A 27,816-nucleotide genomic window follows, 5' to 3' on the forward strand; every position below is an offset into this window, starting at 1 on the left:
TGCAGTGTGGAGGTGGAATAAGCTATGTTTCCCTGTTCCCGCCACTCCTTCCTGCCCCATGCTGAGCATATCATTCAGATTCTGCCAGCTACCAAGGTGGGAGTCTGAGTTTCTGAAACGAGGTTCATTTAAGTTTCTGTAATAATTGTATTCTACAACCTGGCGGATATTTGTTGTTCCCTAGTTAGGAATGTGAATTTGTGTTTCTGTAAATCTGTGTGTGTGCACGTGTCTATGTGTGTTCCAGTCACTGAATGTGTCCTTCTGTCCCCGTAATTGTTGATGCATTTTTGTTCCTCTGATTATGTGCATTTGTGTTTCTAAAATAGTGTATTTTAGTTCCAGTAACTACGTATTTGTATTTATTTCTGTACTGTCTTTATACATTTCAAGCAAGCAGTCAAGTTATTAAGCACTTACTGTATGCAGAGGACTCTAGTAAGTGCTTGGGAGAGTATAATAAAACAGAGTAGGTAGACACGTTCCGTTACTCCAAGAAACTAAGAGTCTAGAGAGGGAGGCGGACATTAATATAACTAAATATATTACAGATATGTGCATAAGTGCTGTGGGACTGATGAGGGGTGAATGAAGGGTACAAATCCAAGTGCAGGGACCACACAGTGACCACTCACCCACATTCTGCCTCTGGACTGGAATTTTCTCCCTCCTGATATCTGACAGACAATTTACCTCTCTTCAAAGTCCCACTGAAGGCGCAGCTCCTCCAAGAGACCTTCCCTGACTAAGCCTCTCCTTTCCTTTTCTCCCACATCTTTCTGTGTCTCTCTAATTTACTCCCTTAATCCAACCCCCTTCCCAGCCTCATAGCACTTATGTACATATCTGTAATTTATTTATTCATATTAATGGTAGTCTCTCTCTCCTCTAGACTGTAAACTTGTTGTGGGCAGGGAATGTGTAAGTTTATTGTTATATTGTACTCTCCCAAGCACTTAGAACAGTGCTCTGCACACAGTAAGTGCTCAGTGAATACAACTGACTGACTGACAGAGAGAAGGAATAGAGGAAATGAGGCCTTTGTGCGAGAAGGCCTCTTAAGGAGAGGTGATTTTAAGAAGGCTTTGAAGGAGGAGAGATCGTCTGTCAAATATGAGTGGGAGGGAGTTCCAGAAGGAGGTTGGTGGTGAGGTAAATGATATTGAGATACATTTAGTAGTTTGGCATTAGAGGAACAAAGTGAGCATGATGTGTTGTAGTACGAATTCGGCAAAGTAAAATTGAGTGCTTTAAAGCCAAAGTTAAGGAGTTTTTGTTTGATATCGAGGTGGGTGGGCAAGCACTGGAGGTTCTTAGGAGTGGGGAAACATGGACTGAAAGATTCCATAGAAAAATGATCTATGAACCAGGTGGACTAAATTAGGGAGAGAGAGGAGACAGGGAGGTGAGAAAGAAAGCCGATACAATAGTCAAAGCATCAAGGCATTTGTTTTTCTGTAGCTGATTGGGTGCATTTGAGTTTCTGTGTTTGGATTTATTTAGGTTTGCAAGTGTGTATTTTCTGAAACTGCTTAGGGATTTGTGTTTCTGTGGTTGTGTGGGTTTGTGATTCTCTAGCTGTATGTGCATTTGCATTTCTGTTCCTTGGTGGATATTTTGTTTCTGAAACTTTATGTGTGTGTGTTTTTGTTTCTTTACAAATTTGTATATTTGTTTATATGTTGGTTGTCTCTTTCCCTCCTCGTCCATCTCTCCCAGTCAGGCTTTTTGCATGACCTCTCTCTTCTATCTGCATGCCTGTGTTCATCTGTTCTCTAAGTCTCTTTCAGTTTTCTTCCCCCTTACATGGATCATTAGACCCAGAGACTGCCCCCATCCCACTCTGAGGTCCCGAACACATGTCCGGGGCTTTTGTGTAAGTTCAGCATCCTCTTTCTCATCTTCTTGGAGTCAAGATTCTGAATCTCATGTAGACACCTGCCTCAAGGCTCTCCAAAAACCTCACAGCTTGCATTTCCCTTGACTGAACCCTGAAATGTGGATATGCACCGTCTTTTCCACGGAATGGAGCCTCAACCTTTCAGTAACACAAGGCCTGAATAGAATTTTCAAGTGTTTCTCGATTTCCCCAAGCAATCAAAAAATTCACACACACTCTATGCCACGGGGAAGAGCAGAGACTTCAACTGAATTGGAGCCACGAAGAAAGAAGAGCAGCTACTTCCCGGACAGGAAGTAGGTAAAAGTTAACTATGTTTTTGAGCCTCAGCTCTGTGTTAAAAGCAGTGAGGAGAGTCAGGATGTTCCTCTCCAATATTACAGCCATGTGGTGAGGTCTGGGGAACTGTTTGTCCAGGATATCTCTGGTAAGAGCAAGGATCATAAATGATAAGATAAGCCAAATCCCCCCCGTTCAGATTTAGATGGACTCATGGAAGGTACAAACAGAGGTTACTGGTGTAACTAAAGGGGGAAACAGACATTAAAATAAATTACAGATATGCATGTGAGTGCTGTTGGGCTGAGGATGGAGTGAATATTAAGTGCTTAAAGGATACAAAATCCAAGGGCAAGGGTGATGAAGCGGGGAGAGGGAATAGGTGAAGTGAGGACTTTTTCAGAGAAGCCTTAGGAAGATGTGACTTTATTAAGGTTTTTACACTGTACTATCTGTTGGAGCTCTTTTGTCAATTAGTGTTGGTTGTTACCCTTGGTTTATGCATTTTAACTAATATTTTTCTTTTTCTTTTTCAAGAGACAATCAGAGCTCCTCCTTTCCCTCCTCAGAAACCTCCAGTTGTTCCTCAGTGCTCCTCACCTAAAATAAGGATTCCTAACCATCAGCTTCAAAGCTCTGCACCACTTCTCTCCTTTTAACCAATCTGCTCTATCTGGCTGCACTTCAATTTGCAATCTTTGCTCTTCCCAAGGTAATCTCTGGGTAGGTGTGGGAGTGGGTGTGAATTGAGGGTAGAAACATTTTTCTGGATGTGCTTGCTGGAATGATGGAGTGGGAGGAGCCTTGGGAGTGTAAGAGGAAAAGGGAGAAAAGAAGACCGAGACAGAGGAGAAAGATGCGAAATGGAGAAGGCAAACACAGAGGAATAGAAGCTGGAATGAAATTAGCTTAATGTGAAGGAGGGAAGCAGGAGAGAGCAAAAGGTCAATCATTCAATTAGTCAATCAATCAGTGTCATTTATTAAGTGCTTATTTTGTACAGAACACTGTACTGGGTGTTTGGAAAAAGGCATGGTCTAGCAGAAAAAGCACGGGCTGGGAATCAGAGGACCTGGATTTGAATCCCAGTTCTGCCAATTGCCTGCTGTGTGATTTTGGGGAAGTCACCTAACTTCTCTGGGCCTCAGTTTCTTCATCTGTAAAATGGGAATTCAATACCTGTACTCCCCAAGCCCCACATAAGAAAGGGACTACGTCCAACTTGATTAAGTTGAATCCACCCCAGAAAGCAGTATGCCTTAGTGGAAAGAGCAAGGGCTTGGGAATTCGAGGTCATGAGTTCTAATCCTGCCTCTGCCACTTGTCAGCTTTGTGACTTTCAGCAAGTCACTTAACTTCTCTGTGCCTCAGTTACATCATCTGTAAAATGGGGATTAAGATTGTGAGCCCCATATGGGGCAACCTCATTACCTTGTATTTCCCCCAGCGTTTAGATCAGTGCTTGGCACATAGTAAGTGCATAACAAATACCATTACCATATACCAAATACCAAATTTGTATATACCATATACAAATACCATAATATCATTATTATTATTAAGTTAGAACAGTGCTTGGCACATTACAAGCAGTAAATACAATTATTAATTATTCCTATTTTGGGAGAGTAATAATTGGGAGAGGGAAGACAGATCCTTACCCTCAAAGAGCTTACAGTCTAAGTTCATCGATGATAGAGTACAGGAGGGAAAGTGGGCAAATAGAGCTGTTACAAAAACACAGAAAGTTGGTGAAACAAATACCATATGCATTTACCAAGGATCTCAGGGTCTGTTTTGAGCTCTACTTACATTGAAAGCTAGCTAATCAAATTTCCTGTTCAGTAACATGCTCCATCAGCAAATTTGATAACATTTCTTCTTTCCAAGAAGATATTTACGTTTTCTCCCTCCCACACTCTCTAGCCCCTTGTTGGTGTTTCTCAGCTTTACCAGGACCTGGAGCTGCTTCAGTACAGTGCTCTGCACACCGAAAGTGCTCAATAAATCTGATTGAATGAAGGAATGAAGTGACAGAGCCAGGATTAGGACCCAGATTCTTCTGACTTCCAGGCCCATGCGCTATACAATAGCCCACGCTGCTTCCCTGGGATAGCCACTCTCTGGCATGCAAAATGACCACACTTTTGAAATGTGTTGTCATTCCCATAGTGGTGTGAAACTGAATCAGCCATAGATAGAGAAGGGCCTATCGGGAAAGCATTCATTCATTGTCAGTGCTGTACACAATATCACAAAGGGGATTTTATCCAGACTGACAAAGAACACTGATAACCTGATATGCTTTTCTAACCTCTTGGAGGTATAAATTGGTTTATTTCAGGACAGCATATGCAAGTTGCAATAGCAAGACAGTGAGAAATCTATTAGCTGGAACAAAAGCCTGGATCTGTGTCTATTTAGTTTTTAATTTTTTAACTAGTCTCATCAATGATAAAAGAGCTGTCATTTTAAGGCATTAACTGAGCACTCTTCAGAATGCAATTTCGAGCCCCCGGGGATACCTTTCATCCTCACAGTGGGTTGGAAAGGGCTGTGTAAATTCAGCCTGCCAGTAATTCTCTCTCATCACTTACTGCAGTTCTGCAAAGCCACTGCTGGGCTTCCTCTCAAGCAATCTCAGCACCCGACCAATAACCTCAGGTAGAAACACCAGGTGATAATATCTGGGACTCTCGATAAGTCACAGAGGTAATGACAGGTGCTAGACTCTAGGACATGAGGCATGAGGCTGCTACTTTTTGCTGCCTGATATCTGGATTGCAGTGTCCTTCTTGCTGACATCACAGAACTGTGGATTAAGGATGATCCCTCAGGTTAATCCCTAGACTATATTAAGACATGAAAATGTCAAGGAAAGAATATAGAGGCAGTGTATCCTGATGGAATAAACTGAGGCTATCCCGAGGTCCTGGCATACCGTGTGACCTTGTAACTATCTTGTGCCTCAGTTTCCTTATCTATAAAATTTTCTATCTACCCCAGAATTTGGCATGGTGCTTGGAGCATTGTAAATGCTAAAGGACATTATTATTATGATGATGGTGTGACTTGTGGATGTTAGATAAAACCTGGGATTTCTTGATGTTTAGTTTCTAAAATAACCACACTGATATCTGTTTTCCCATCACACTCATTAATCATGCAACTCCAATGCAATTGTTCCCAGCTACTAAAGCAGACTATGGTTATCTCTGAAAACTGTACCAAAGAAAAACATCTGAATCTTGGAAACGCCTGCATTTAAGAAAGAAAACAGGATGCACACTTCGATGGAACATTAATACGGGAGTGGTGCCTGCTGCTTGGAGTCCCACTGATATTCTGTTCCGTGCACACGGATTGTCTGGAAAGCCGTCTCCCATCAAATCCAGCAGACCTCAGCTCTCCCCACCTTCACAGTCCCTCTGAAATCCTCTTCCAGCAGGTCCTCCCTGATTAATTTCTCATCTCCCCAACCTACATCCCACCATCTGCCATGTCAGCACATCCACACCACGTAAGTATTTGTGTAGTTACAATTCCTTGTAGCCCCTAAGCCCATATCTTCCTAACCAATTACTTTAGCACCAACCTTTATGCACACTCCCTGTTCCTTCTTCAGCCTATCTCTAAATTATTTTTAGTGTCTATCTCCCCAGACCTTAAAGAGGGCAGGTGCAATATCTACTAATTCTATCATACTCTCCCAAGTGCTTAGTGGAGTGCTCTATACAGGGTAGGAACTCAGTAAATTCTCCTGAAGATAAAGTTGGTTTTGCCTGAATTTTACTTGTCTTTGCCTCCCCAGAAATGTGCTGTTCTTTTTTTTCCCCACTGTTTTGCTCTCTGAACAGTTTTGGAATTAGCTTCAAAGCTAGGCATCAACCCCCCAAAGTAGGAAGATTGGGAGGAGAGAGGGAATGGGCTCACCACTGATTGTCCTTCAAAGATAAACCACACTTCCCTTTTCCACTGGCCACTGCTGGCCCTCCTAAATCAGAGCCATTGAGGGCAGAAAGGAGAATGTGTCTGAACCACAGGTTAAACTATTTTCAGAGAAGCAGTGTATCTAGCCAGGTCAGTATTAAATACTCCTGAACCTTACCAAATAGGTAAGCTATTAGAGTGCCCCAGGAACTAAATGCATGGTCCAGCTCTAACTGCTTGTTAAAAGGCTGGTTTTGTTCTTCTCTCTGCAGTTCCCCATCTCTTACCACCAGAGCTGTTCTGCATTTCCTAATCCAAGCCAGTCTTGATTAGTTCCCACACAATGTGTGCAGTTTATCCTGATTGATGGGAATAAATACAATGCAAAAGAACATAAGGTTCACACAGTGACCTTTATTATCCTACCATCACCATGGTCAGCACCCAACTTAGCTTGTCATTCATCTAGCATGACTACATACTCTTCCAATTGACTTCTACCCATGTAATAATAATATTCAATAATAATTGTGGCATTTGTTAAGCCCTTACTATGTGCCAAACATGGTTCCAAGTTCTGGGGTAGATACAAGTTAATCAGGTCAGACACAGTCCCTGTCCCACATAGGGCTCACACTCATCCCTATTTTACAGATGAGGTATGAGGCACAGAGAAGTGAAATGACTTGCCCAAGGTCACGGAGCATACAGGTTGTGGAGCAGGGATTAGAACGCAGGTCCTTCTGACTCCCAGGCCCATCCTTTATCCACTAAGTCACACTGCTTCTCTTGTCTGGCCCCTTAACACCCCCATAATTTACCTTGAACTCACCCTCAGTGCATCCTAGTTTAAGCCCATCGCTATTCACTGTCTTCCTTTTTACCAGTGGAAACAACAGTTTTTCCCTTTCCTTATCTTCCTTTATCAGTCTGATCCATTCTAGAATTCGCTTTTCAGTCACGGGTGTGCAGGCGTTCACACACACAAACACTCTCTCTCTCTCTTTTGTGATAGTCTCTCCATCCCCTGTTGTGGTTAGGTGTCTTGCTCATAACCTCTTCCCCGAACTGTGTCCTTCATCCTGTTTGCATCCTCCTAACATTAATCCCACAGCTCTCGTCCTGTGTGTGCCCTTTGAGCTCTCAGGGATTTATAAATGCTGCCAGCTGGAAGTCTTTGATTAATAGCCACATAAGATGAATTTCTCCTTTCAGAATTAAGAGTCCCACTAACCCCAGGTCATTATTTCTTGAAGCAGCATGGCCTAGTGGATAGAGCCTGGAAGTCAGAAGGACCTGGGTTCTAACCCTGCCTCTATCACTTGTCTGCTGTTTGACCTTGGGCAAGTCACAACAGTTCTCTGTGACTCAGTTACCTCATCAGTAAAATAGGGATAATAATATTCATTCATTCATTCATTCAATAGTATTTATTGAGCGCTTACTATGTGCAGAGCACTGTACTAAGCGCTTGGGATGAACAAGTCGGCAACAGATAGAGACAGTCCCTGCCGTTTGACGGGCTTACAGTCTAATCGGGGGAGACGGACAGACAAGAACAATGGCAAGAAATAGAGTCAAGACAATAAATAGAGTCAAGAATACTGTTGGTATTTGTTAAGCACTTACTCTGTGCAGAGCACTGTTCTAAATGCTGGGGTAGATACAGGGTAATCAGGTTGTCCCACGTGAGGCTCACAGTTAATCCCCATTTTACAGATGAGGTAACCGAGTCACAGAGAAGTTAAGTGACTTGCCCACAGTCACACAGCTGACAAGTGGCAAATCTGGGAGTCGAACCCAAGACCTCTGACTCTGAAGCTCAGACTTTTTCCACTGAGCCACGCTGCTTCTCTAATAGTGTAAATCCCAATGGGACAGGGCCAGTGTCTGACCTGATTAACTTTTATCTACCCCAGTACTTAGTGCTTGGCACACAGTAAAGGTTTAACAAATAGCATAATTATTATTATTATTATTATCTCCTGCCTCTTGTAGAAACCCTGGACGTGGCTTCCTGCAGGCTGAGCCGGTGACAAATGCCTGTGAATCATCCAACAGCAGTTGAAAGCTGTCAGTGAATTTGGTCTCTTGTTTCGCACAGTGTCCAGGGATAGAGAAGCAGTGTGGTTCAGTGGAATAAGCAAGGGCTTGAGAATCAGAGGTCATGGGTTCTAATTCCGGCTCCATTTGTCAGGTGTGTGACTTTGTGCAAATCACTTAATTTCTTTGTGCTTCAATTACCTCATCCGTAAAATGGGATTAAGACTGTGAGCCCCATGTGGGGCAACCTGATTACTTTGTATTCCCCACCCCCCAGCACTTAGAACAGTGCTTGGCAAATAGTAAGCACTTACCATTATCATTATTATTATTATACAAGCAGAGAACAGAAAATGTGTATTTTTATGGCTTTGGTTAAGCACCCACAATACATCAAACACTGTTCTAAGCACTGGGCAGATACAAATTAATTAGCTTGGATACATTCCTTGACCCACATAGAGTTACAAGCAAAGTAGAAGGAAGTAGAATTAATCCCCATTTAGATTTGAGGAAACTGAGGGCACAGTTAAGTTGAGTAAGTTTCCCAAGGTCAACACCAAGCAATTGATGATGATGATTTTGTTATGCGCTATAAGTCAAACATTGTTCTAAAGTCTGGATAGATACAATCTAATTGGTTGGATTAGAGTCTCTGTCCCATATGGGACTCACAGTCTTAATCCCCATTTTATGGATGAGGTAATTGAGGCCAAGGTCACAGAGCAGACAAATGGTGGAGCCAGGACAAGACAGAGCTGGGATTAGATACATGCTATCTCTCCATTTTAGACTGTGAGACTTGTATGGGACACAGTACAGTGGTCTGCACACAGTAAGCACTCGATAAATGTGATTGAAAGAAGGGATTAGTCCAACACAATTTTATGTCCCTACCAAGGATTAATACAGGGCTCAGCAGATAGTAAGTGCTTAAACAAATTACCGATGATTATTAATTAATGCCACTACTAATCTACCTTTTCACCTGCTTGCAATATTGCATTTTCATTCTGCATCCAGAAATCTCCATCTGGTCCCCTAAACCAGGAATGACAAAATCTGCATTCCTCATATTTTTTTCCTCTCATTTCTCCTTCCTTTCCACCTCTCACTTGCCCATTATGATTGATGATATTACCATTCTCTCTGTCCCAGAAGCCTACGGTGACTTTTCTTTGTCCTTCACATTTAGAGACAGACTCATTTCACCTGACTCTAAATTGTGCAGTTCTTCCCTCCACAGTATTTTTGGATTTGTCCCTTCCTCTGCACATCATAAGCTTCTACTACAGCTCTCTGAACACAGCAGGTGTACAGTGAAGTCTCCTTTAATAGTACAGGAACTATACCGATAATAGTAATAGTAGCTTTAGTTGTACTTACTTAAGTAATATTAGTAGTAGTAGCATTTATTGAATGTCCTCTTGGTGCAGTGTTCTGTACTAGGTGCTTGGGAAGTACATATCAATGAAGTGATGTGTTTCCTGTCCTCAAAGAGTTTATACTCCTACGTGGAGAAAATGAGCATAAGAATAATTATAAGTAGGGAAATCAACTATAAATGACAAAAGCAGACATACATGAGTATTAAGAGGGTGTAAATAAGTCTCTAAATGCTAGAGAAGCTGTGTGGTTTAGTGGAAAGATCACAGGCCTGAGAGTAAGAGATGTCTAATGTCTAATGTCCAATCCCAGCTCTACCACTTGCCTGCTGGGTGACCTTAGGCAAGTCACTTCACTTCTCTGTGCCTCAGTTTCCTCTTTGGCAAATGGGAAATTGCCAAAATTAATTAGTTTGGATACAGTTCTTGACCTGCATAGGGATTACAATCAAAGTAGAAGGAAGTAGAATTTAGTCCCCATTTAGAGTTGAGGAAACTGAGGCACAGATAAGTTTTCCAGGGTCACATAACAAGCAATTGATGATGATGATCTTTGTTATGCGCATACTATGAGTCAAACATTGTTCTAAGGTCTAATCTCTCTCCCTCTTAGACTGTGAGCCTCATGTGGGATAGGGACTTTGCCCAATCTGATTATATTATTCCTACCCCAGCACTTAGTAGAGTTCTTGGACCATAGTAGGTCCTTCAAAAAACAGAATTAATGTCATTATTATTATTATTAGCTCTTTGAAGGAATAATTTGACTCGAGGTGCTGGGAAATAAAGTGGGGAAAGTTGGTTAGAGGAGGTGTGACTTTAGGAGTGATTTGAGTGTGGGATTGAATCCGAGAGCTGTGGTCTCTCAGATGTAGGGAAGGAGAGCATCCCAAGCAGGGACAACAGCCAGTGCAGTGTCTGTTTTATGTAGAGGCACCCTGCACTCGAAGACCCTCAAGTGCACAGCCCTGAAAACTGTAAGCGCTTCCCAAATGCTGCTGCAGCTGCTATTCCTGCTAACCCAGATAATTCTTCAGGGAGGGAAACGAAGTCGCGCAGCTGGAAGGGAGAAATCAATCATCCCTACCTGAAAAGGCCTTAAAATGGGACAAATCATTAGGTATGGAATTACTTTCAAAACCTGACACCCCACAGCCTTCATTCAGGGGCAGCAACATTTCCTCTACTCCAAGGCATGTGCGGATCAATGCGGTAAGTGCTTTCGAGTCATAGAGCAGTTCATTCTAGATTTTTCGTAATGGAAACATGAAAATTCCATCCATTCTTAAATTTTCTGAGGGTTTCACAGCAGAATGGAAAATGAAATGGATCAGGACTTCTCCCAGGACTCAGCAGGAATTAAACAAGTAGCCTAGGGGCCAGAATTGCTCATTTATTACACAGTGGCATCTGATGACTGTGCCCCAGTAGCATAGCGGGTCAAGTTTGGTCCAATGAAAAGATTTTATGGCCCCGGAGCCAGAGGACCTGGATTCGAATCTGTACTTTGTCACATCAGTCAAACAATCAATCACATTTACTGAGTGCTTACTGTGTGCAGAGCACTCTACTAAGGTCTTGGGAGAGTACAGTACAACCGAGTTGGTAGACATATTCTCTGCCCCCAGTGAGCTCACAGTCAAGAGGGGGAGATGGACATTTCTATAAGTAAATAAATTGCAGATATGTACATAAGTGCTTTGGGGCTGAGGGAGGTGTGATTAAAGGGAGAAAATCAGGGTGACTCAGAAGGAAGCTGGATGACCTTGGGCAAGTCACTTAACTTCTCTGTGCCTCAATTTAATGGGGATTAAATTCCTGTTCTCCCTCCCCCTTGGACTTTATACCCGATGTGGGAGAGGGAATTTGTCAGACCTTAATACTTTGACTCTATCCTAGTGTTTAGCACAGTGCTTGGCACATAGTAAGTACTTGATTAATTCCACAATTAGTCAAGCCAATTAATCAATATGATAGTTCTGAAATGTGGTGTTAGAGAAGGCTTTTGTGAATACCGTGGTCTGCCCAAGAGCAGACAAATGGATTTTGGAGCAAATTAGACCAAAGTGGTCTTTGGAAGACCAAATGATTTGACGTTGATGAGCATATTTTGGGCACATAATCAGTAGGACTAATTCTCTGGAGAGGACATTAAAGCTAGAAAAAATCCAGGGAAAAACTGGAAGAGGCAGACAAGCAACTAGATGGATAGAGACCATAACAACAATAACGGAAGAACATTATTAAGGTTGCAGATTATGGCAGAGGACAGGAGGCTCTGGAGAAGTGTATCATGGAGTCGCTGTGAATTGGAACTAACTCAACAATAATAATAAAGTATTCATAGGCTAAATTCATCACCACAGTTTCCTTTTTACAGGACTTTCAAGCCCACCTTTGTTGTAACTTTGGAAAATAAGTCAATTTTTGGTCCAATCTTTGTGAGAGAATTGAGCAGAGAGGCTAAGAGCCTTGTTTGAAGTTCCACAAGAATTTGAAACACCATATCTTGGCCACACTTTCCCGCGAGTGTGCTGACAGGAGCAGGTCTCTGTCTGTCTGATGCTATCCAGAAGCCCTTCCCTGGCTGATTCCTCATTTCACCATTCTTTCTCCCTCCCTCCTTTGCTTCTAGGGTGTTGTCATCTGCAGTACCACAGTATCTTAAATAACCATATCTGGGGTAGTAAATGATGCTTCGAGTCTGTGTTTGGTTGGTTCTCCAGAGAAACAGAGACACATTTCTAACACCTTCATCCAGATCTCTTGTTGCATCCCCCAGCGTGGCTGCTAGAAGAAATTGAAAGGATCAGGCCCCCTGCTCACCTCCTCTTACTCGCCCTTCTTGTACCATTGACAGTGGACAACACCAGCTCTGACGTGTCCATATAGAGGTATGTCAAGTCAGGTCAACTGATCTTTGTCAAATACTTCCATAAAGTCTAGAAAAGTGATATTGAGGACTTAGCACTCTATTTCCTGTACTTTTCCCTTTATTAGGGTATTTGTTAAATGCTTACTATGTTTCAAGAACTGGACTAAGAGCTGGGGAGATACTAGATAAATCAGGTTGGATACAGTCCCTGTCCCAAATGGGACTCACAATGTAAGTTGGAAGTTAGGAAGATTTAATTTACATTTCATCGGTTAGGGAACAGAGGCACAGATAAATTAAGTGAATTTCCCAAAGTAAAACAGCAGACAAGTGATGATGATGTTGGTATTTGTTAAGCGCTTACTATGTGCGAGCACTGTTCTAAGCGCTGGGGTAGACACAGGGGAATCAGGTTGTCACACGTGGGACTCACAGTCTTAATCCCCATTTTACAGATGAGGTAACTGAGGCACAGAGAAGTTAAGTGACTTGCCCAAAGTCACACAGCTGACAAGTGGCTGAGTGGTGGAGCTGGGATTAGAACCCAGGTCTTTTGATGCTCTGGACATGAGGGCCCACTGGATAGAGGAAGTAGCATGCCCTCATGCCTCATGCTACTTCCTCTATCCAGTGGCTACAAGATCATAATATGCTGTGCTACACTATCATCTGAAGCCACCTTGGTGACTCAGGTGCATTTGGTCAACTATATTATATCAGTTATATTCTAATGCTAATCTTCTTCCAATGCTAACCTTCTTACTGTACTTCGATCTCATCTTTCTCTCCACTGACCACTCACCCTTGTCCTTGCTCCGGTCTGGAATGACCTACCTCCTTAAAACAGTCAGATAATTGCTCTCCCCCTCTTCATGGCCTTATTCAAGGCACATTTCCTACAAGAAGTGTTCCCTGACTAAGCCCTCCTCTCCTCTTCTTCCACTCCCTTCTGCATTACCCTGACTTGCTCCCTTCATTTATCATCCCATCCACCCAACACATACGTATATATCTGTAATTTATTTATGAATATTAATGTCTGTCTCCCCCTCTAGACTGTGAGCTTTTTGTGAACAGCGAATGTGACTGTTGTTTTGCTGTACTCTCTCAAGTGCTTAGTACACTCCTTTGCACACAGTAAGCACTCAGTAAATACAATTGAATGAAATAGTCTTCAATAATCAATCCAGGAGTACACTGGCTAGGCTCTAGCAGCCATGGAGAGTAATCAAAATACTTGGTAATTGCTGCAATCTAATCTTTCACCAGCAGAGCATAGTGCATGGAGCATGGGTCTGGGAGTCAGAAGGTAATGGGTTCTAATCCTGACTCCACCACTTGTCTGGTGTGTGGTCTTGGTCAAGTCACTTCACTTCTCTGTGACTCAGCTACCTTATGTGCAAAATGGGGATTGTGACGGTGAGCTCCTCCTGGGAACAGTGAGTCTCTCCATCCTGATTTACTTGTATTCACCCCAGTGCTTAGTACAGTGCCTAGCACATAGTCAGCATTTAATAAATACCATAATTATCATTATTGTTATTATTTTGAAATACTGGGATTCTGTGGTATAGCTTGAATGTTCTATATGTTGCAGAAGTGCCATAGTGCAGCAGTATTTATTGAGCGCCTATTTTGTGCAGTGCAGTGCACTAGGTGCTTGGGATTGACAATACAATTACCTTGAGCCCCTACAATTTTATCTGAATTTTGGTGCCATTTTGGCACCACAGTCTGAAGATCTCTGAGTCTCTCAAACAACACACTCACTTTCTTGTCATGTCCGTCCTTATATCACTGGACAATTAGATTCAACTCTGTGTCACAGATGTTAATCCTCAGGAGTGGGTAGGAATCTTCAGGAAAAGGGGTGGAATATAATCTTACATTAATTGTTGATCCGTAGTGTTTCATGCTAAATTCTACAATTTCAACCTTCTCTTATTTAGGGTAATTTTAACAGCTGAACTAATTTCTAAATATCTATAATATTGAAAGTTTACACAGCTTTTTTTTTCTCCAAATGCTTATACAGCAGTAACTGTAACATATTCAGTGACCCATAACACAAATTTAAATACCTTCTGTGAATATGTGTGCCACTTTCAGAACAATCAACCCTTAATAAGTCAGGGTTCTCATTATTTAGATTTTTATGCCCCCTTCTTGTCATACTCTTCTTCCTTTTCTTCCTTCTTTTTCTTTTCCTCCTCTTTCTCCTCTTCAAATTCCTTCTCTTCATCCCTTTCCTCATCATATTCCTTACTCTGGCCATGTATCTACTTCTGAGCTTTTCTCCCCCAGAGTCCATGGAGAGAGAAAAGAAAGATAATAAACCTGTGCAACTTATTTTTTAGCAGCTCAAAGGAAATGCTTTGAGGCAGAGAAGATTGAAACTCATTGACTCTTGGGGATTATCTGTGCTAGCTCTAGCTCTGAAAAAGGAGGGCACTTGAGAGATTATTGTCCTGAAGAAGTCATTTCTAGTGTGTTGGGGAGGGTTTGAGAAGTGCCCTGTCCTGCCATGAAATTTAGACCTAAAACTCAATGACACTTAATAATAATAATTGTAGTACTTGTTAAGCTCTTACTACGTGACAGACACTGTTCTAAGAGCCGGGGTGGATACAAGTAAATAGGTACACAGTTCTGGTACCATATGAGGCCTCAGTCTTAATCCCCATTTTACAGATGAGGTAACAGGAGCACATAGAAGTTAAATGACTTTACCCAAGGCCACATGGCAGACAAGTAGCAGAGGCAGGGTTAGAACCCATGACCTTCTGACTCCCAGGCCCCTGCTCTATCCACCTCGCCATGGCACTTCCATGGTAGTGAGTTCATTTGGGAAATTTGAGGGCTATTAACAACTCAGTTGCATTTATCGACCACTTGCTGGTGTTCAAAGCTGTACTAAATGTCTGAGAGTACACTGGAATTAGCAGACATGATCCTTGCCCTCGAGGAGCTTACAACCTAGTAAGGGAGAGGGATACTAAAATAAATGACTACCTTTGCAGGGAAAGGAGAGGGATCTTTTAGCTACATGCAGTGAGCTCCAGCAGGAAAGGTATGTAAGGCTTGCCAGGGACCTTGACTCATCTCTCTTTCTCAGTCAACCCACATATTCAGTCTGTCATGAAATCCTGTCACTTCTACCATCACAACATCTTTAGATCCGCCCTTCCATTCCATCCAAACTGCTACCTTGCAGATATTAACACTCTCTCCACCTGCAATCTGGCTTTTGCCCTCTCCATTCTGAGAAACGACCCCTCTAAGGTCATCCAGTGATCTCCTTCTTGCCAAATTCAATGGCGACTGTCCCATCTTAATCTTCCTTGACCTTTCTGTTGCCTTTAAACTGTGGACCACCATCTTCTCCTGGAAACATTATTTAACCTTGGCTTTACTCACAATATCCTCTCCTGTTTCTCCTATCTCTTCTCTGCCCGCTCTTCTCAATCCCTTTCTTGGGCTCCTCCGCTGCCTCCTACCCTCTAACTGTGGATGTCCCTCGAAGTTCAGTTCTGGGTTCCCTTCTATTCTTCATCTACAACCACTCCCTTGGAGAACTCATTCACTCCCATGGCTTCAACTACCATCTCTTCCCCTAGTGGATAGAGCACGGGCCGGGAGTCCAGAAGGACATGGCTTCTAATCCTGGCTTGGCCACTTGTCTGTTGTGAGATTTTGGGCAAGTCACTTCACTTCTCTGTACCTCAGGTACCTTATCTGTAAAATGGGGATTAAGACTGTGAACCTCATAATAATAATGATAATTATGGTGCTTGTTAAATGCTTACTGTATGGCAAACACTGCTCTAGACTCTGGGGTAGATATGAGATCATCAAGTTGGACACAGTCCTGTCCCTCATGGGGCCCACACTCTTTATCCTCATTTTACAGATGAGGTAACTGAGGCTCAGAGAAGTTAAATGACTTGGCCAAGGTCACACAGCAGATATGTGGTGGAGTTGGGGATTAGAACGGAGGTCCTTCTGCCTCCCAGGCCTGTACTCTATCCACCAAGCTATGTTGCTTCTCTAAAATAATTTTTCCTGACCGGGATTGGAAACTGAGCCGCAGCAGTGAGAAGCTGAATCCTAACCACTAGACCACGAGGGAACTCATCTGTCTCATGTGGGACAGAGACTGTGTCCAAGCCAGTTTGCCTGTATTCACCCCAGTGCTTAGTGCAGTGCCTAGTACATATGTGCTTAGGAAATACCACAATTACTGTTATTATTCTACGTGGATGATTCCTAAATTTTCCTCTCTATGCCTGATCTTTCTCCTTCTCTGCAATTTCAAATATTCCTCCTGCCTTCAGGACATTTCTACTTGGATGCCGCCGCTGACGCTCAAACTAACATGTCCAGAACAGAACTCCTCATTTTCCCACCTACACCCCTGTCCTCCCCCAATATTCCTATAATTTATAGACAGCACCACCACCCTTACTGTCTCACAAGCCTGTAGCCTTAGCATTATCCTCGACTCATCTCTCTCATTCAACCCACACATTCAATCTGTCATGAAATCTTGCCGGTTCTACTTTACAGCATTGCTAAAATCTGCCCTTTCCTCTCCAACCATACTGTTACCATGCTGATCCAAGCATTCGTCCTTTCCTGCCTTTACTACTGCATCAGCCTTCTCACTGATCTCCCTGAATACTCCTCTCCCTCCTCTCCAAGCCATACTTCACTCTGCTGCCCAAATCATTTTTCTGAAAAAACATTCAGTCCATATCTTCCCACTCCTGAAAAAACTCCAAACTTTGCCCATCCATCTCTGCACCCAACAAAATCTCCTTTAAAGCTTTAAAGTACCCAGTGAGTTTTCCTCCTCCTACCTCACCTCTCATCTCCTAATAAAACCAAGCATGAACATTTCTCTCCTCTAACACCGACCTATTCACTATACCTTGACCTCGTCTGACTTGCCCTGAACACTTGCCCACGTTCTTCCTCCTACTTGGCACTCCCTCCCCTTCATATCCACAATTCAACACTCTCCCCTCCTTCATAATCCTCCTAAAATTGCATCTCCCCCGGAAGGTTTTCCCTATCTGCCCTCTCTCCTGCATGGGCTATGAACTTGACTGTGTACCTCTTAGGCACTTTGATACTCACTCCAGCCCCACAATACTTATGTAAATATTCTTCTACTCTACTACTTTCCCTATCCACTTCCCCTGATTAGACTTTAAGCCCGTCAGTGGGCAGGGACTGTCTCTATCTGTTGCCAATTTGTACATTCCAAGCGCTTAGTACAGTGCTCTGCACATAGTAAGCGCTCAATAAATACTATTGAATGAATCCCTAAACTACTTTAGGTCTTGCCATGTTGCAATAATAACAGTGTTATTTGTTAAGTACTTATTACATGCTAAGCACTGTACTAAGCACTGTAGTAGAAACACAATAATCAGGTCACACATGCGGTTCACAGTCTAAGTAGGCAGGAAGATAGATAAGAATCCCCATGTTGTTCTACATGAGGGAATTGAGGCACAGAGAAGTTAAGTGGCTTGCCCAAGGTCACACAGCAGTGACAGAGCCAAGAATTGTATATTCCAAGCACTTAGTACAGTGCTGTGCACATAGTAAATGCTCAATAAATACTATTGAATGAATTAGAACCCAGGTTATCTGACTTCAGACCCATTCACTTTCCAATCGGCCATGCTGCTTTGCTGTAACCTCTGAGCTCTATGTGGGCCGGGATCACATCTACCAACTCTGATGTACTGTACTTTCCGAGTGCTTCGTATAGGGGTCTGCACATAGTAAGTGTTCCATAAATATCATTGATTGATTACCTTTCGTTGCTAATTTCCTACTACAACTCTGTCTGTGCACTTCACTCCTCTAACACCAACCTATTCACTATTCCTTGATCTCATCTATCTCACAGCCAACCCCTTGACCAAGCCCTCTCTAGGTCCAGTAGCTTCCTCTCATTTCTTATATGATGGACCACCGCTCTCCCCACCTTCAAAGATCTACTGAAACCTCCGCTTGTCCAAGAGGCCTTCCCCAACTAAGCCCTCATTCCCCCTACTCCATTTCCCTTCCTCTTCATCTATGCACTTGGGTCAGTATCCAGAAGGAACTTGATATGTACCCCACCTTCAGCCCCATAGCACTTAGGCACGTATCCATTCTTTATTTTAGTGTCTGTCTCCCTCTTTGGAGTATAATCTCTTTGTAGGCGAGGGAAGTGCCTACCAACTCTTTTGTACTCTTCCAAGCACTTGGTGCAGCGGTCTGCACACAAAAAGCACTCAATAAAGGTCATTTATTGATTGATTCCAAATTTTCAGCAATGTTCAAATAGCCCATTCTTTCAAATTGTTAATAATAATGATGATGATGATGATGATGATGATAGAGTGTTACATGAGGAATAATGGATGAGCCTGGGTCCTTAGTCTTCAGGATGAAGAAAAGGCACGAAGGAATTGATTTTAGTCCTATTTGATTGAGCAGTGCCACTCGCACACACACTTCCTGCTAGTCCTGTTCATTCATTCAGTCATATTTACTGAGTGTTTACTGTGTGCAGAGCACTCTACTAAGTGCTTGGAAAGTACAATTCAGCAATAGAGAGAAATAATCCATGGGTTTACGCACTGGGGTTGGAGTGCATGGACGTAACAATTGAAGTGCACATGGAGATCATTTAATAAAAATAACTGTGATATTTGTTAAGTGTTTACTATGTGCCAAGCACTGTACTAAGCACTGAGGTGGATAAAAGCAAATCAGGTGGGGCTCACAGTCTCAATCCCCATTTTACAAATGAAGTAATTGAGGACCAGAGAATTGAAGTGCCTTGCCCAAGGTCACACAGCAGACACATGGCGGACCTGAGATTAGAACTCATGACCTTCTGACTCTCTCTGACACCACTTATGTGCTGACCCCTTGCTGCAGTTCACCAGCTTAGTGTTGATGCTGTGCAGTAATAATAATAGTTGTGGTATTGTTATTTACTTTGTGCCAAGCATTGTATTAAGCTCTGGGGCGGGTACAAGCCAATCAGGTTGCATACAATTCCTGTCCCACGTGGGGCTCACAGGCTCAATTCTATATTTTACATATGAGATAACTGAGGCCCAGAAAAATGAAATGACTTGCTCAAGATCTACACAGACAAGTGACAGAGCTGGGATTAGAACCCAGGCCCTTCCTCTATCTGCTGGCTATGCTATTTCTCAGTAGCACTGTACCCTGGCATGAGTTGCCTTCTAACCACATTGGCCAGTTTCATTTTATGATTTCTGCAGGCCTTGCCCATCTCAGAGATCATCCGAGGTGGTTCTTCAGACAGAATCCTTCACCACAGAGGCAGAACCCCAACAGCCAAAATCAGGATGAGAATCCAGGCCTCCTGATTCTCGAAAAAGCCCTCTTTCCCCCAAACCAACAGCAGAGCTCTTTCAAAATACACAATAGAATATATTAAGTGGTGGATAGAGAGTGGCTGAGTCTCAATGAGTCCTGTATGTTATGCTTTCTTCCTTCCTGTTGAATGCTTAGGAGCTCTTAATCAATCAATCAACCAAAGACAGAGGGAGGAACAGGTTTGGGTGGAAAGATGAGGAGTTCTGGTGTGCACATGTTAAGTTTGAAATGTTAGCAGGTCATCCAAATAGAGCTGTACTGAAGTCAAGAAGATATGTTAGCCTGCAGAGAAGAAGAGAGATCAGGACTGGAGATATAGATTTGGGAATCAGCCATTTAGAGCTCATAATTGGAGCTCTGGGAATGAATGAATTTTATAAGGGAGTGGTGGTTAAAGGAGAATAGACGGGGACGCCAAAATGACCTTGAGAGACTCCCACATTTAGAGGGTGAGGAGGCAGAGGAGGAACCTGCAAAAGGAACTGAGGAGTAGCCAAAGAGATAGGAGGAGAACCAAGAGAGGACAGTGTTGCTGAAACCAAGGTTAGATAATGTTTCCAGGAGAAGGGGGTGGTCTACAGTGCTGAAGGCAGTTGAGAGGTAGAGGAGGATTAGGATTTCTGGGGGAATTGCCTACTGGCCTAGTGGATAAACATGGACCTGGGAGACAGAGGACCTGGGTTCTAATCCCAGCCTCACCAAGTGCCTGCTGTGTGACCTTGGACAAGTCTCTCAACTTCTCTGTGACTCAGTTTATGCAACTGCAAAATGGGGATTCAACTAAGACAACGAGCCCAATGTGAGACAGTTACTTTGTACCTACCCCAGTGTTTAGAACAGTGTTTGACACATAGTAAGTGCTTAAGAAATGCCATACCAAAAAAAAATAAATCTGGGTGGAGTAATTGCTGACACAGAATTACATTTGGATTGAAGCAGAAGTGATCCTAGCAGTTCTCAGGGGCACAGAGTCAATGATGCCCCTTCACTATGCGAGACCCTCGCTCTAGCAACTGCATGGCCTAGTGGAAAGAGCACAGACCCAGGAGTCAGAAGACTTGGTTTCTAATCCCAGTTCTGTCACTTCTCTACTGTGTGAGACCTTGGGCAAGTCACTCAAATCCTCTGGGCCTCAGTTTCCTCATCTATAAAATGAGGGTTCATTGACTATTCTCCTCCATACTTAGACTATGCGCCCTATGTAGAACAGGGATTGTGTCTGACCTAATTTACTCCCACATTTCATTCAATAGTATTTATTTATTCATTCAATAGTATTTATTGAGGACTTACTATGTGCAGAGCACTGTACTAAGCACTTGATGCTTGACTCATGGTAAGTGCGTTACAAATATAATAGTAACAATAATGATAATAATAATGATAATAATAATTCCTTTTTCATCCTCACAAGAGGGCTTGCGTAATAAATATCCTGCCCTTCCTCTCATCTCTTAGACCGCACATATTGGAGACCGCAACATCAGAGAGATGATATGACTGGAGTCTTGGCTATAACTCATTCCGTGTCCTGATTTCCTGGCCTGAACCAAAATATATTTGTTGGTGCTCATGGATTGTGAAAGAGAGAAGTCATCACCATCTCACTTGCGGTCAGGCTGGGGTGACTGCTTTGCCTGGAACATCATCCCACATCAGTGTTTCGTGGTTTACTTATCACCTAGGAACAGCTGGTGGGTAAAATTGCGTACTGTGCTGATTGATCTCGCCCATATTTTGAAGAGTATTTATATCTGACAGTGAGCGGTTTTATATCTTCCCTCTTGCTTTTTACAGCAACAGTATTAACTACAACTCATGATGCTCGTTTACTATTCAAGGGACAGATGGTAAACTAAGCTTGCTTTCCTGCAATAATTAGTGGCTCAGGCTTTATAGGAGCAACCCTGTTGTATACCACCAGTAGCGTTCTTCTTTCCTCCCTCCAAAATCTGGGCCAAGAGGGATGCCTTTCTCTTCCAGTTCTGTTTTCAGCAGGGCCCTAGTGCAGGATCACACTCAACTAAATTCTCAGAAAAAAAAGGATTTTTCTATTAAAATAAGTAATAGTGGAATGTTTTCAGGGCTTGAAATGGTTTGAAATTTTATGGTATTTGTTGAGCACTTACTACATGCCATGCACTGTACTAAATGCAGGGAAGATACAAGATAATCAGGTTGGACATAGTCCATGTTCTATGTAGGGCTTACAGTCTTAACCCTCATTTTACAGTTGAGGTAACTGAGGCTCAGTTAAGTAACTTGCCCAGAGTCACACACACCAGAAAATGTGCCCACTGTTGGGTAGCGATTTCCTCTATCTGTTGCTGAATTGTACTTTCCAAGTGCTTAGTACAGTGCTCTGCACACCGTAAGCACTCAATAAATATGATTGAATGAATGAATAGTAGAGCCAGGATTAGAACCCAGGTCCTAGTGACTTACTGGCCCATGCTCTATCCACAAGGCCACACACTTCTCAATGTGATAGATTCAGAATAATTGGATTGGACATGGTCTCTTTCCCACATTGAGCTCATAGTTGTAGGGCAAGGGAAAACAGGCATTTTATTCCCATTATGCAGATGAGGAAATGGAGGCATAATGACATTAAATGTCTTGCCTGTGGTCACATAGTAGGTAAATGGCAGAGCTGGGATTAGAACCCAGGGCTCTTGACTTCCAATCCTGTGCTCTTTCCATTAGGCCATGCTGCTTCCATCTCCATTTGAAACCAGATGGAACTCACTGCACAGATTCTCAGCTCTGGAAATATAATCTCTCCTTCTCTTTCTTCCTAAATTGAGGATTTTACTAAAAAGAAAATCAAGCCACTCTTAATGGTTGTGAACTAATAGGGTGGGGATTAGAAATGACATTTTTATCAGGATTTATTCCAGTTAGAAAGCCAATTCTTGCTCAATACCAGTTTCCTTCGTAAATAAAATCTTGTGTTAAATTGCTGCCAGGCTGCTGCCCCAGTAGCAACAACAAATTGCTGTAATTGGAAATTTTACCCCAGGACTCAGTCCCTGGTTAAGAATAGCCTGGGATAGAAGTACTAATACAGCTTTGGCTGATGACTTCAATTCCCTTGAAGCCTGTGATTTGAGTCTGAACAAAACTTTTCTTCTCAAAGTAGTAATCCCATTTGTGAATTAAAATGGTGACAGGGAATTGAATAAATTTAAATTTTTGAAACTAGCTTGTTTACTCTACATCAAAAACCAATTTTCATTTTACAGTCACACTACATATCATTTTATTTAAAGATGCTATTGTAGGCTTCTCATCATGATCATAAACAACGTTTATTGAGCACTTACTGTGGGTAGAACACTGTACTAGGTGCATGGGAAAATGTAACAGCATAAAAATTATGGTCCCAGCCTTCTAATCAATCAATAGCATTTGTATACAGAGCATTGTACTAAACAACTGAGAGAGTACTATGGAGTTATAGAGTAGAATGCAAAGTCTAATGGAGGGGATAAAAATAAACAGAAATTGTCCAATATACAGTAGGCAAAAGTCCTATCAGAGATGCAAATAACACAAGCAAAAATAACATATTAAAAGACTAAATTCACCAGTACTAGTGGCTGATGGGGTAAGATGGCCAGTGAGGTGGGAATCAGTGTGCACATGTGATATTGCATGACTATTACTCTTCTCTACGTAGGCATATTGCCTGCCTTTCATGCTATGCCTGTGCTAGGAAAGGATGTATAAATAATATTCCTTTATAGCGTAGTTCCTTGTTCAACAAGGGACAGCCTTTTTGTGTGCATAATGTGACTGGGTCCATGGATCCCAAAATGGCCTTTTCAGCCACATACACGTTCATAGCTTAATTTCCCCATTAGAGATTTCTTCTCTGAATGTGAAGGACAATTATATGTATGTAACCACCTAATATCCACTAGCAAACGTATATATAAACTATCAGCATGGTTTAGTTGATAGAGCATAGGCCTGGGAGTCTGAAAATCCTGGGTTCTAATTCCGGCTCTTCCGCATGTCTGCTGTGTGACCTTGGATAAATTACTTATTCTCATCTGTAAAATGGGGATTAAGAATGTGAGCCCCATGTGGGACAGGGATAATTTATAGATAATTTATACCTACCCCAGAGTTTAGAACAGTGCTTGGTATATAGTAAGAGCTTGCAAGTACCATTATTATTATTATTGCTATTACTATATATTGTTCCCTGCTCATATTTCCTGGAGGATCCTAATTCAGTATTAATGGTGGATTTCTTCCCAGAAGCAATCGACTATTTCTGCTGTTCTAGGGATACAAAATCCAAATTAGAAAATCCAAATCCAAATTGAATAGCTGTTCAAAATATGTCACTGCCTCCTTCAGCGAGACAGTGTCTTTCGACCGGTTAGTGGGTCACCATTCCAAATAAGATTCCTTTTGGAATTAGACTGTTAAACTCATGGTGGGCAGGGAAAATTCCTACCAACTCTATTGTATTGTATGAATTGCTTAATACAGTGTTCTGCGTGCAGTATACACTCACTAAATACCACTGATTGATCAAGAGCAGCTTTTTCAGGGGAGGAGTACCTAGAAACAATATCCAGAGTGATTGAAACTGTAGTGACTGTCTTCAAATGAGCCATCACTCCATAGGGAAGCTGGCAATAACTCTCTGAGAGGAGTATAAGGACACCAAGTTTTTCTTTTCATGGTCCAGCACCCAACAGGCACTCCTAACCACTACATGCTTGAAGGCTCACATCTTGCTGCTTCACATTTGCTGGCTTAATGAGAATTTAGCATACATATGGTTTTGGTCTAAATCAGAATTTGAGTGTCTTCATTGCTATTACTTTCTGTACCCTTAACATTAATCTGCACCCAAATATCATTTAAAATATGACTTGAAGATTGTGTTTGATGGCATTTAGATGAGGGAAGACTTTCTACCAGATTGGTGGATAATGGAAACTGAGGACTTTCCTGTCCTTACCTATAATCCCCTTTGGCATTGCAGTTGTGGATTGGTTGTAGGTAGAATTATCCCTTTTTTACTGAAGTAATTGATTTTGGGGCTTCCCAGGTGACGGGAAAGTAAACACCGATGCAGTGTGTAAGAGGGATATCAATCATTCTTATTTATTGAGTGTTTATTGTGTGCAGAGCATTGTATCAAGTGCTTGGGAGAGTACAATATCACGGAGTTGGCAAACACATTCTCTGCCCACAATATATGATCAGAAAACATTATTGATCTATGTCACCTATTCAGTTGGATCTGTACCTTCCAAACACTCCACTTCCACACACTTTTATACTCTCCCCTCCCTTATCCACACACAAGACTGATGTAAATATCCTTAATACTTTGTTGTTTCCCTATCTGTAATTTATTCTACTGTGTGTTCCCCCCATTGGATTATGATTCCTCACGGGAAGGAATGGTGTCTACCTTGTTGTAGGCAGAGTATGTGTCTGCTTACTGTTATATTCTATTCTCTCAAGCGATTAGTACAGTGCTTTGCACAAAGTGCTCAAGAAATATGACTGAATGAATGCCAACTGATTGTATTAAGCTCTTAATACGATGCTCTGCACACAGTAAGAGCTCCATCAATACACTGATTGATTGATTGATGAACAATACTATTTCATTCAGTGGCTTACATCCTCCCTCTCCAAACATAAGCTCCTAAAATACAAAACATTTACCATGAAGAAGAAGTTGCTTAACTATGTAGGTTATAGCTTCACTCTGGGAATCGGGCCCAAAGATCATAGCTTCTCTAATTGTGCATGTCATCCACTGTGAAGTGATAGACTAAATGAACATTTGCAATTGGATTTTCAGGATGGGTTAGATCTGAACTGGGGAGTCCAGATAAAGACCACTCCATAGATAAGTTGGTCAATGTCCCTGTGTACTACCAAAGCTGTTAGTATTATTCACAGTCTCTGCACATAAATATAGGGTCAGTTATTCTGAAACGGGAGTTTTCACAGTTTATTTTGAGTAGATCACTTGTGAGGAATTAGAGAACATCCCTCAAGATGGTAAGCACCTTGTGGGCAGGAAATGTGCCTAACAACTATGTTATATTTTACTCTTCCAAGCGCTTAGTAAAGTGCTCTGCATGCATTGACTGCTCAATAAATATGATTGATTTATTGACTGATTATTCCCAAATGACCTAGTTGTCCAAATAGAACGTGATGATGTGTCAGAAGAAAAGACTCCCTGCAGGCATCTGTAGGCAATCTATAATACATATTTTCTTTCAAGCAAAATTCTTCAGGGACACAATCAGTAAATCAATCAATCATATTCATTATTATTATTATTACTATTATGGTATTTGTTAAGTGCTTACTATGTGCCAGGCACTGTTCTAAGCGCTGGGGTAGATACAAGGTAATCAGGTTGTCCCACATGGGGCTCACAGTTTTAATCTCCATTTTACAGATGAGGTAACAGACAGAGAGAAGTTAAGCTTGCCCAAGGTCAGACAGTAGATAAGTGGCAGAGTCAGGATTAGAATCCATGTTCTCTGACTCCCAAGCCCGTGCTCTTTCCACTAAGCCACCCTGCTTCACTTACTGTATACAGAGCACTGTGCAAACACTTGGGATAGTGTAATATAACACGTTCCCTGCGCACAAAGAACTTGCAGTCTAGAGCAGGAGGCAGATGTTAAAATAAATTACAAATATGTATATAAATCCTCTGGAACACAACCACTGCATCGTAAGAGAACTGACGGTATGTGCTTCTGCTACTTAGAGCCCGGCCTTGGGAGTCGGGGTCATGGGTTCAAATCCTAGCTCTGCCACATCAGCTGTGTGACTGTGGACAAGTCACTTAACTTCTCTGTGCCTCAATTCCCTCATCTGTAAAATAGGGATTAAGACTGTGAGCCTCACGTGGGGCAATCTGATTACCCTGTATCCACTCCAGCGCTTAGAACAGTGCTCTGCACATAGTAAGCACTTAAATACCAACATTATTATTATTATCTATGTGTCTGCTTTGTTTCCTAGATCAACACCCCCACACACTTCCTCATCACCTGTTGCCACTGTCGAAGTGGTTCGGACTGCCACTGCAGATCGCCCATTGGCCTGGCTTGGGATGGTGTTTCTTCTGGTCTTCGGTTCTGGGATGCTGAGGAGCTCTGGAGAAGTTACAGGCCCCAAGTATGGCCTAGTGGATCAAGCATGGACCTGGGAGTCAGAAGGACCTGGGTTCTCATCTCAGCTCTTCCACTTGTCTGCTTTGTGTGACTTCTGGCAAATCATTTCACTTCTCTGGGCCTCAGTTCCCTCATCTGTCAAGTGGGGTTTAAGACTATGAGCCCCATACGGGACAGGGACTTTGTGCAACCTGATTTGCTTGAATCGATCCCAACAGTTAGTACAGTGCCTGGAATACAGTAAACGCTTATCACAATGACACCATTGTAATTATTATTATTACCAAATAGATGCAGGTGATCTTGGGGTTAGTCTGTCTAGGAGAAAGGGAGCTCCTCACTGCATCTTCAATGGAAGGCAGCCTCTCTAGGCCAGATTTCCTGAAAGCCCTGAGTGGTTTGTAGAGTTCTGTGACTTCTTTCAATAGTAACTTCAAATGTTTCTGTTGGAAAAGCAGCCTTTGAGACGTTCAAAAAATTATTAGTTTCTACTCCTAGACTAAAAAAAGAGATTATTGATTTAAGTTCTTCTAGACTAAATGGCAGGCTGGCTTTGAGTTTCAGTTTCTTGAAATCCAGTGCACCTTTTGCTTAATACTTGACCCACTAGGTAAAAAAGATGATTTCACCATAAATGTTTGCACTGGATTTGGCTCTGGGTAGAGCAGTTCATTCGAAGTTACTCTGGTGATTCAGTATTTCTTGTGGCAGCATTTGGCCATAGCTTTTCTCAGCCTGGCCTGGTGGCCCTACTCTTTAAGTTTAAGTTTATTTAAGTTTGGAATTTTGTTTTGTTTTGTCATCTGT

The 27,816-nt window shown here is 42.2% G+C and overlaps 1 long non-coding RNA gene across 3 annotated transcripts; it reads left to right on the plus strand.

The window, feature by feature from the left end:
* The first annotated feature begins 1,346 nt into the window (after positions 1–1,346).
* On the plus strand, positions 1,347–27,816 carry LOC114812232. Of its 3 annotated transcripts, none has more exons than XR_005660035.1 (5): positions 1,347–2,200; positions 2,717–2,891; positions 5,370–5,699; positions 21,287–21,522; positions 26,858–27,816. It is a non-coding gene; the product is annotated as an uncharacterized LOC114812232 (long non-coding RNA). The 3 variants fall into 3 exon arrangements; XR_005660036.1 differs by having other exon boundaries at positions 1,347–2,196; XR_005660037.1 differs by lacking the exons at positions 1,347–2,200; positions 2,717–2,891; positions 5,370–5,699 and adding an exon at positions 11,873–12,431.

This window comes from Ornithorhynchus anatinus, chromosome 5, assembly GCF_004115215.2.
Source record: "Ornithorhynchus anatinus isolate Pmale09 chromosome 5, mOrnAna1.pri.v4, whole genome shotgun sequence".
NCBI lineage: Eukaryota > Metazoa > Chordata > Mammalia > Monotremata > Ornithorhynchidae > Ornithorhynchus > Ornithorhynchus anatinus.